This window comes from Budorcas taxicolor, chromosome 17 (genome assembly GCF_023091745.1).
Source record: "Budorcas taxicolor isolate Tak-1 chromosome 17, Takin1.1, whole genome shotgun sequence".
Taxonomy (NCBI): Eukaryota; Metazoa; Chordata; class Mammalia; order Artiodactyla; family Bovidae; genus Budorcas; species Budorcas taxicolor.
Window position 1 is genome coordinate 19967967 of NC_068926.1, and position 9511 is coordinate 19977477.

Sequence of the window (9511 nt, forward strand, 5' to 3'; positions counted from 1 at the left end):
ACTGTACAAGAAAGATCTTCACGACCCAGATAACCATGATGGTGTGATCATGCACCTAGAGCCGGACTTCCTAGAGTGCAAAGTCAAGTGGGCATAGAAGCATCACTATGAACAAAGCTAGTGGGAGAGATAGAATTCCAGTTTAGCCATTTCAAACCCTAAAAGATGATGCTGTGAAAGTGCTACAGTCAATATGCCAGCAAATTTGGAAAACTCAGCAGTGGCCATGGGACTGGAAAAAGTCAGTTTTCATTCCAGTCCCAAATAAAGGCAATGCCAAAGAAAGTTCAAGTGAAGTGAAGTGAAGTTGCTCAGTCGTGCCCGACTCTTTGTGACCCCATGGACAGTAGCCTACTAGGCTCCACCGTCCATGGGATTTTCCAGGCAAGAATACTGGAGTGGGCTGCTATTTCTTTCTCCAGGGGATCTTCCCAACCCAGGGATCGAACCTGGGTCTCCTGTATTGCAGACAGACGCTTTACCATCTGAGCCACCAGGGAAACCCAAGAAAGTTCAAACTACCGCACTATTGCACTCATCTCACATGCTAGTAAAGTAATGTTCAAAATTCTCCAAGCCAAGCTTCATCAATAAGTGAACTATGAAATTCCAGATGTTCAAACTGGATTTGGAAAAGGCAGAGGAACCAGAGATCAAATTGTCAACTTCTGCTTGATCATCGAAAAAGCAAGAGAGTTCCAGAAATACATCTATTTCTGCTTTATTGACTATGCCAAAGCCTTTGACTGTGTGGATCGCAAGAAACTGGAAAATTCAGAAAGACATGGGAATACCAGACCATCTGACATCCCTCTTGAGAAATCTGTATGCAGGTCAGGAAGCAGAAGTTATAGCTGGTCATGGAACAACAGAACGGTTCCAAATAGGAAAAGGAGTACGTCAAGGTTGTATACTGTCACCTTGCTTATTTAACTTATATGCAGAGTACATCATGAGAAATGCTGGGCTGGATGAAGCACAAGCTGGAATCAAAATTGCCAGGAGAAATATCAATAACCTCAGATATGCAGATGACACCACACTATGGCAGAAAGGGAAGAAGAACTAAAGAGACTCTTGATGAAAGTGAAAGAGGAGAGTGAAAAAGTTGGCTTAAAGCTCAACATTAAGAAAACTGAGATCATGGTATCTGGTCCCATTACTTCATTGCAAATAGATGGGGAAACAGTGGAAATAGTGACAGACTTTATTTTTGGGGGCTCCAAAATCATGGCAGATAGTGACTGGGGGAGGGAGGTGGGAGGGGGGTTCATGTTTGGGAACACATGTAAGAATTAAAGATTTTAAAATTAAAAAAATAAAAGACTATAAAAAAAAAAGCCATGAAATTAAAAGACGCTTGCTTCTTGGAAGAAAAGTTATGACCAACCTAGACAGCTTACGAAGAAGCAGAGATATTACTTTGCCAGCAAATGTCTGTCTAGTAAAAGCTATGGATGTGAGAGTTGGATTACAAATAAAGCTGAGCGCTGAAGAATTGATGCTTTTGAACTGTGGTGTTGGAGAAGACTCTTGAGAGTCCTTTGGACTGCAAGGAGATCCAATCAGCCCATCCTAAAGGAAATCAGTCCTGAATATTCTTTGAAAGGCCTGATATTAAAGCTGAAACTCCAATACTTTGGCCACCTGACTCATTAAAAAAGACCCTGATGCCTGGAAAGATTGAAGGCGGGAGGAGAAGGGGACGACAGAGGATGAGATGGTTGGATGGCATCACTGACTCAATGGACATGAGTTTGAGTAAGCTCCAGGAGTTGGTGATGGCCAGGCAGGCCTGGCATGCCGCAGTCCATGGGGTCACAAAGAGTCGGACATGACTGAGCAAATGAACTGAACTGAACTAAGTGGCACAGTAGTAAAAATCTGCCTGCCCATACAGGGGATACAGGTTCAATACCTGGGTCCAGAATATCCCCTGGAATAGAAAATGACAACCCACTCCATTATTCTTGCCTGGAGAATTCCATGGACAGAGGAGCCTGATGGGCATAGTCCAAGGGATCTCAGAGTTGGACAGAACTCAACTATTAAGCACATGTGTGTGTGCATGCACACCCACAAACACACACACACAGGAGAGACTGACTTCAGGGAAGTCAGTGGTAATTGCATGTCACTTGGTAATATTTATAATATCTTGTTCGTGTTTTATATTAATTACTTTTCCCAATGCTAAAAAGATGTGTGTGACCCTTCTGGCAGTGCTACTTTTAGAAACACATATCCAAATCTGCATTAGACGAATCAGCATTTGTGTGTTTGTGTCTGTGGTGTATATGTGTATGCACACAAGCTTTTGGGCAATGCTGAACAGAGAAGGCATCCCATGGTGGGGGGCAAAGACACTGCAGAAGTTTCTAGGGCTTTAGACCCCTGTGCTAAGTTGCTTCAGTCATCTCTGACTCTTTGTGACCCTATGGACTACAGCCCACCAGGCTCCTCTGTCCATGGGGATTCTTCAGGCAAGAATACTGGAGTGGGTTCCCATGCCCTCCTCCAGGGGATCTTCCCATATTCCATATATCAGTTCAGTTGCTCAGTTGTGTCCAACTCTTTGTGACCCCATGGACTGCAGCATGCAATGCTTCCTTGTCTATCACCACCTCCCAGAGTTTGCTCAAACTCATGTCTATCGGGTTGATGATGCCATCCAACCATCTCATCCTCTGTCTTCCCCTTCTCCTCCTGCCTTCAGTCTTTCCCAGCATCAGGTTATTTTCCAATGCATCAGTTGTTTGCATCAGGTGGCCAAAATACTGGAGCTTCAGCATCAGTCATTCCAATGAATAGTCAGGACTGATTTCCTTTAGGATGGACTGGTTGGATCTCCGTGCAGTCCAAGGGACTCTCAAGAGTCTTCTCCAACACCACAGTTGAAAAGTATCAATTCTTCCACGCTCAGCTTTCTTAGTGGTCCACCTCTCACATCCATAAAGACTACTGGAAATTCCTCAGCTTTGACTATAAGGACATTTGTCAGTGCAGTAATGTCTCTGCTTTTCAATATGCTGTCTAGGTTGGTCATAGCTTTTCTTCCAAGGAGCAAGTGTCTTTTAATTACATGGCTACAGTCACCATCTGCAGTGATTTTGGAGACCCGCCCCCCCCCCCCCCAATAAAGTCTGTCACTGTTTCCATTGTTTCCCCATCTATTTGCCATGAAGTGATGGAACTAGTTGCCACGAGCTTAGTTTTTTTGAATGTTGAGTTTTAAGTCAGCTTTTTCACTCCCCTCTTTCACTTTCATCAAGAGGTTCTTTAGTTCCTCTTCGCATTCAGCCTTAAGGATGCTGTCACCTGTGTATCTGAGGTTATTGATATTTCTCCCAACAATCTTGATTCCAGCTTGTGCTTCATCCAGTCTGGCATTTCACATGATGTACTCTGCATATAAGTTAAATAAGCAGGGTGACAGTATTCACCTTAACATCTTCCTTTCTCAATTGGGAACCAGTTAGTTGTTCCATGTCAGATTCTAACTGTTGCTTCTTGACTTGCATACAGATTTCTCAGGAGGCAGGTAAGGTGGTATTTTTTTTTTCTTTTTTAGACATTTATTTATTTTTAATTAAAAGATAATTGCTTTACAATACTGGTCTGATTTCTGCCATACATCAACATAAATTAACCACAGGTGTACAAATGTCCCTTCCCTTTGAACCTTTCTCCCACTTCCCACCCTTTCCCACTCCTCTAGGTTGTTACAGTACCCCAACTTGAGTTCTCTTGAGTCATACAGCAAACTTCCATTGGCTATCTATTTAACATATGGTAGTGTAAGGTGATCTTGTATTCCCCTGTCTTGAAGAATTTTCCAGTTTGTTATAATCCACACAGTCAAAGACTTTAGCATAGTCAATGAAGCAGAAGTAGATGTTTTTCTGGAATTTTCTTGATTTTTCTATGATTCAAGAGATGTTGGCAATTTGATCTCTGGTTCCTCTCCCTTTTCTAAATCCAGCTTGAACATCTGGAAGTTCTAGTTCATGTAATGTTGAAGCCTGGCTTGGAGAATTTTGAGCATTGCCTTGCTAGCATGTGAGATGAGTGCAATTATGTAGTAGTTTGAACATTCTTTGGCATTGCCTTTCTTTGGGATTGGAGTGAAAATGGACCTTTTCCAGTCCTGTGGCCACTGCTGAGTTTTCCAAATTTGCTGACATATTGAGTGCAGCACTTTAACAACATCATTTTTTAGGATTTGAAATAGCTCAACTGAAATTCCATCACCTCCACTAGCTTTATTCGCAGTGATGTTCCCTAAGGCCCGCTTGACTTCGCACTCGAGGAAGTCTAGCTCTAGGTGCATGATCACACCATCATGGTTATCCGAGTCATTAAGATCTTTTTCGTGTATTCTTCTGTGTATTCTTGCCACCTCTTCTTAATATCTCCTGCTTCTGTTAGGTCCATACCGTTTCTGTCCTTTATTGTGCCCATCTTTGCATGAAATGTTCCCTTGGGGTCTCTAATTTTCTTAAAGTGATCGCTAGTCTTACCCATGTAATATATAATTCTTATATGGTAATTCATATAATTCCATATATAGAACTCCATATTTAGACCCGTACTCCAACATAAAACTCTTCTGAGTTATCCTGCACCAAAAAGATCAAGAATGTTTAGGGTGGATTTTCTCCATCTAAACCATCTATGGACTGTAGCCTGCCAGGGTCCTCTCTCCATGGGATTTCTCAGGCAAGAACACTGGAGTGGACTGCCATTCCCTTTTCCAGGGGATCTTCCCAACTCAGAGATGGAACCCAGGGCTCCTGAATTGCAGGCAGATTCTTTACCATCTGAGTCACTAGGGAAGCCCTTCTAGATTTAAGAACATAAAAGCAGAGTACACCATATTACCTATCTTATTATTTACTTGCATTGTGCTTAGTCGCTCAGTTGTTTCTGACTCTTTGTGACCCCGTGGACTGTAACCCGCTGGCTTCCTCTCTCCATGGGTGTTCTTCAGGCAAGTATACTGGAGTGGGTTGCCATGTGTTCCTCCAGCGGATCTTCCCAACCCAGGGATTGAACCCAGGTCTCCTGCATTGCAGATGGATTCTTTACTGTCTGAGCCACCAGGGAAGCCCAATATTTCCTTACTGAAGCACAAATATGTTTCAGTTCAGTCCAGTTGCTCAGTTGTGTCTGGCTCTCTGTGACCTTGTGGACTACAGCATGCCTAAATGTTTGCAAATATGGTTAAGAATTTATAATTCAGAGCACACCTACCAGTAGGCAAAAGTAAGTGCAAGAACAAGATACAAAGTCTTACATGAATGTTTGAACATTTTCTTAGGTATAGAGATGTTTTCTTCTTTTGGATCTATTTAACTAATATGAGATGGAGGAAGAAATGTTCTGGAAAAGTTATATTCACATGCATTCATTCACTGGCAAAGTGTCCAATAAAATCTCCAAGTATCTGAACATTTCATAGCAGTTTTCTTTGTTTTCACTGAAGAGCAGTGAAAATTGCTGGGAGCAATCTGAACCAACATTTGACACCATAGCAGAGGCCAGTCTCTGAATGCAGACATGAAGAGATGGAGTTTAGGAAGGATAAATCTTCTGATATTTCAAGTGGATTGGAGGTAGATTAGGGTTTTTTAAAGAGATAAAGTCTTTGGCCTTTCTTTTTCACTATATTGTCTTTACTGCAACCACCTAGATGATTGATCATCAGATTTTCATGCATACATTTTATGAATAATATTAATAAATTCTAGCATGTAACAGATCTAAGAAACATATCTGATTATCATATTAATAGTCACAAATAGACAAAGCTAGCACTTCAAATGTATAGTCCTCTGTCATACTGACAGCTTTACTAACTATTATTTGCACTGTTTTACAAACAGCTTGTAGGAATGTTATGGTTTATTGGAGCAATACATTTGTATCATTATGGATTTTCTGGCTGTTACAAAATTCTCCTTTGAGAACACATCAGAAGATATTTCTGAGTTTAAAAATCCAGGTCAAATTATGAAAATTAAAACAATCCTAAACCTTAAACCTGATCATGTGAAAAGTGAGTAAAGTTCAATGTAAGAGAAAAAGTTAAGGCAATCTCCAATAGTTAAAAAAAAAAAGATTTTTGAATAAAAAGAGAATTCTTTACCACCTTAATCCATTATTAAAGGTGACCATTCATCCTTAGTAATAAGATCAATTTGTGCTGAAAATTTAGTTCTATATGTGTGAATTGGAAGTGATCTTATTAGTGTTCTACTACATCAAGTTTGATAAAATCCCCAATCCATTTCAGTTAAGTTTCTATTGATCCACTTAAGAGATCAATTTGGACTTGTTCGATTCTTTTGTCAAGGGATTTCATCTGGCCTGAGTTTAACTTTATGAAATAAACATGATTTAGAAATGTAAGATGGAATAAAAAAGAGTCCAGATAAGTGTTGACAATTATTTGAACTCAAGTTTTTGCATTTGAGCATTTGATAGGACATTGCCACTTAGAAATGGACTAGAAAAACAATAGTGCAAAGAAGACAGAGTGCCTTTCAAAGTAGTGAAGGTCATACTTTCCTTCACTTGGACTAGTGATTATATTTCTGTGTCGTTGAACAACTTGAAATCTATTTGTCAATAAAATAGTTTTGCTTGTATTCTTTAGCATGTTTTACATCTGATACTGACTTTCATTAACTAAATACGTCCTTCATATCAGCTTTTCATTTTCCTATTTTCTGCAGTTCATCCCTTTTATTAGGAGACAAAGAATAGATTTTAAAATGTGTAAAGGTCTTGGGGATAGTGACATGAGTTCCACCTGATAACCAGTTTCCTGTCTCTTTCTTACCTTCAGGAATAGTTTTAGATGATGCTAAAAAAGAGAACTGCCCAGAAACATTTCTCTTTTATACGAATTCTCTTCTTATACCCACAGAATAGGCAGGGAAGTTCTTTTAGCAAGAAGCAGCCCTTAAGACCTCATGTTCTACGTGGTGAAAAAAAGGTGTATAACACAGGGAGCCAAACCTAGTGCTCTGTGATGACTTGGAGGGGTGAAACGGTGGGAGAGACTCTCTCTCTCTCTCTCTCTCTCTCTCTCTCTCTCTCTCTCTCTCTCTACATATATATATATACACACACACACATGCATACACACATATATAATATGTATGTTTTATACATAAAAATATAATTAGGACTGATTCATATTGACTCATGGCAGATACCACCACAACATTGTGAACTAGTTATTCTCGACTGAAAGCGTAGGTGTATAATATGCAGTGATTCTGCATGTATCACATTGTCAGGGAAGCTCATTGTCCTTCTCCCTTGGGGTATCTTCTTGAGGACAAAGAGATTTGAAGAGACTCAACATGTACAGAGAAGTCAGAGGGCTGATTGGTGGTCAGCGTGGTATGTCATGCCGCTGTACCCATCAGCTTTCAGTTAGGAGAACAGAGCCACTCTAAGTTCCACGGGAATAAAAGATTCATTAGACTTTGTAGAAAAAATTAGACTATAGACAAATGTGGGGCTTTGAAGTGATGTTCTGGAAGGGTGGGTGATGTTGGAGTTTAAAGAAACAGTTACTAAAAATCACAAAAGAGCTAGTGCAGGCAGACAAATTGAATCTCATGGGAAATCCAAGCAACTAAGCCCTCTAGGTAGTCAAAATGGGATCAGATGTGCACACACATGCTCTCCTATGATACTAACAGCATAAAAATGAGGAAGAAAAATGATGAAGAAAGACAAGGCCCTGGGAAAGAAGTCAAATAAGATGCCCCCTTCATCATATTGTTAATTTCAATTTTTGTTGTTAAATAATTATTAAAAATTTAAAGACCTCCATTTCGGTTATTTCTCACATTTGTTGGTTTTCTAGATGAAAGGCAACAAGCTACTTAAAAAGTTTCACCCTGACATAGAAAATTGGGGAATTCAACTTGTTTCATTTTGTACATGAGCACACTGAGACCTCAAAAATTAAAGAAATTCATTTAAAATGACACAGTCAGTCAAGATAGAGTTCTGTCAGCCGACTCCTATCAGTGCTGCTTCGGTTTTACATGACTCCTCCTCGAAGAGACATTTTGAGTTAAACTGCGGTGAAGTCTCACTCTTTAAAACTCGCTTCTAATTAACACACACAGAACTAAATTTTTAGCCCAGATTGATCTGATTATTAAGGATGATCCTGTAACTGGCCTTATTGACATTTCCTTTGGCAAATCCATCTTTCAAGGCTAACTTCCAAGAGTCAGGGTGGTCTCTTGCTTCTGTTGGAGGTCATGTTGAAAGAACTGGGTGACAAATTATAATTTCCTGTATTCTTACAACATAAGGACATTCATCTTTAACCAGTTTCACCCAGCAAGTCTGAAAACCTAGTCTATGCTATATCCTGCATTAGACAATAAGACGAGGGCAGAAAGGATCAGAGATGACCCTTCTGCTTTAGGTTATCCTACTGATCCATTCTATTTTCTTGGATGTCTCTTACGGCTACCTTTACATCAGCTTTTTAAGGGTTGAAAATGCTTGCTAAATTGGATAGCTTATTCATTCACCTCAAACTTATTCCAGTAGGCAGAAAAAATAAAGGATATGAAAAGGGCTTAAATAAAGTATTTTTGTCAAAGATACAAAAAATATAGGAAAAAATCTTACATTAATGGTAAACTCTGTGTTTGGCCTAAGAAAGCAACATCCTTGAAATGGGAACACATTATGAACCAAAAATTACCCTAAAATTTTACAATTAAAATCAAACTCTTTCGGTACAAATTCAGGATTCATAAACTTCGTACCATTTAATATGTTTTATTTTGCGTTTTCATGACATCTAAGATGACTTGAGCCAATTACAACCAAATTTAGTTGCGCTTGTTGGGTTTTCACAACTGCTCTGTTTCTGTTGTGTAAAATTTGCTGATCCCATTTGATTCATTAATCATGGCAACTCTTGGGAGCTTAATCAATCTTCAAAACAATTTAATGTTTGTGCAGTTTATAGTTAATGCTGCAAAAGAGATTTTTCTTTTCATGCATTTAAAAATCACAGAGAAATTACCTTTCTTTCTCCTTCAGGGTGATGGGCAGTTCCTTCTCTGACTTTCTGGAAGTGGTTGGTAGGAGTGAACTATTGGCAGCCGTTCAGTAAACAACTGAAAATGGGATGTGCTTTTCAAGAGAATAGTGGCCATTCTACCACCCTACTTCCTATGCCAGGAGGTCGAGAGCAAAAGTATATTTGGACAAGTGAAAATGTTACCAATGGGAGAGCTACAGTGTCAGTACCTAAGACAGTTATTGGAGAACTGATGGGCAGAAAGGGAAGGGTGGTGAATGTGTGCTGAACACGTGGAAGCGTTTCTGCTCTGGATTGTGTTGTGTGTGCTCTGCCTGGTTTCTTCTGCTTCCAGTTGCCGAAGGCCCTCTGAGACACCGGTGTATTCTTGTCTGTTCTGCAGCTGAACTTCTACCCCATGTGCTTTCTTACTTGCTGTGA

General features: G+C 39.8%; 1 non-coding gene across 1 annotated transcript; it reads right to left on the reverse strand.

Moving 5' to 3' along the window:
• Positions 1–428: 428 nt before the first annotated feature.
• On the reverse strand, positions 429–500 carry TRNAC-GCA (transfer RNA cysteine (anticodon GCA)). The gene has a single exon. It is a non-coding gene; the product is annotated as a tRNA-Cys (tRNA).
• Positions 501–9511: the final 9011 nt, after the last annotated feature.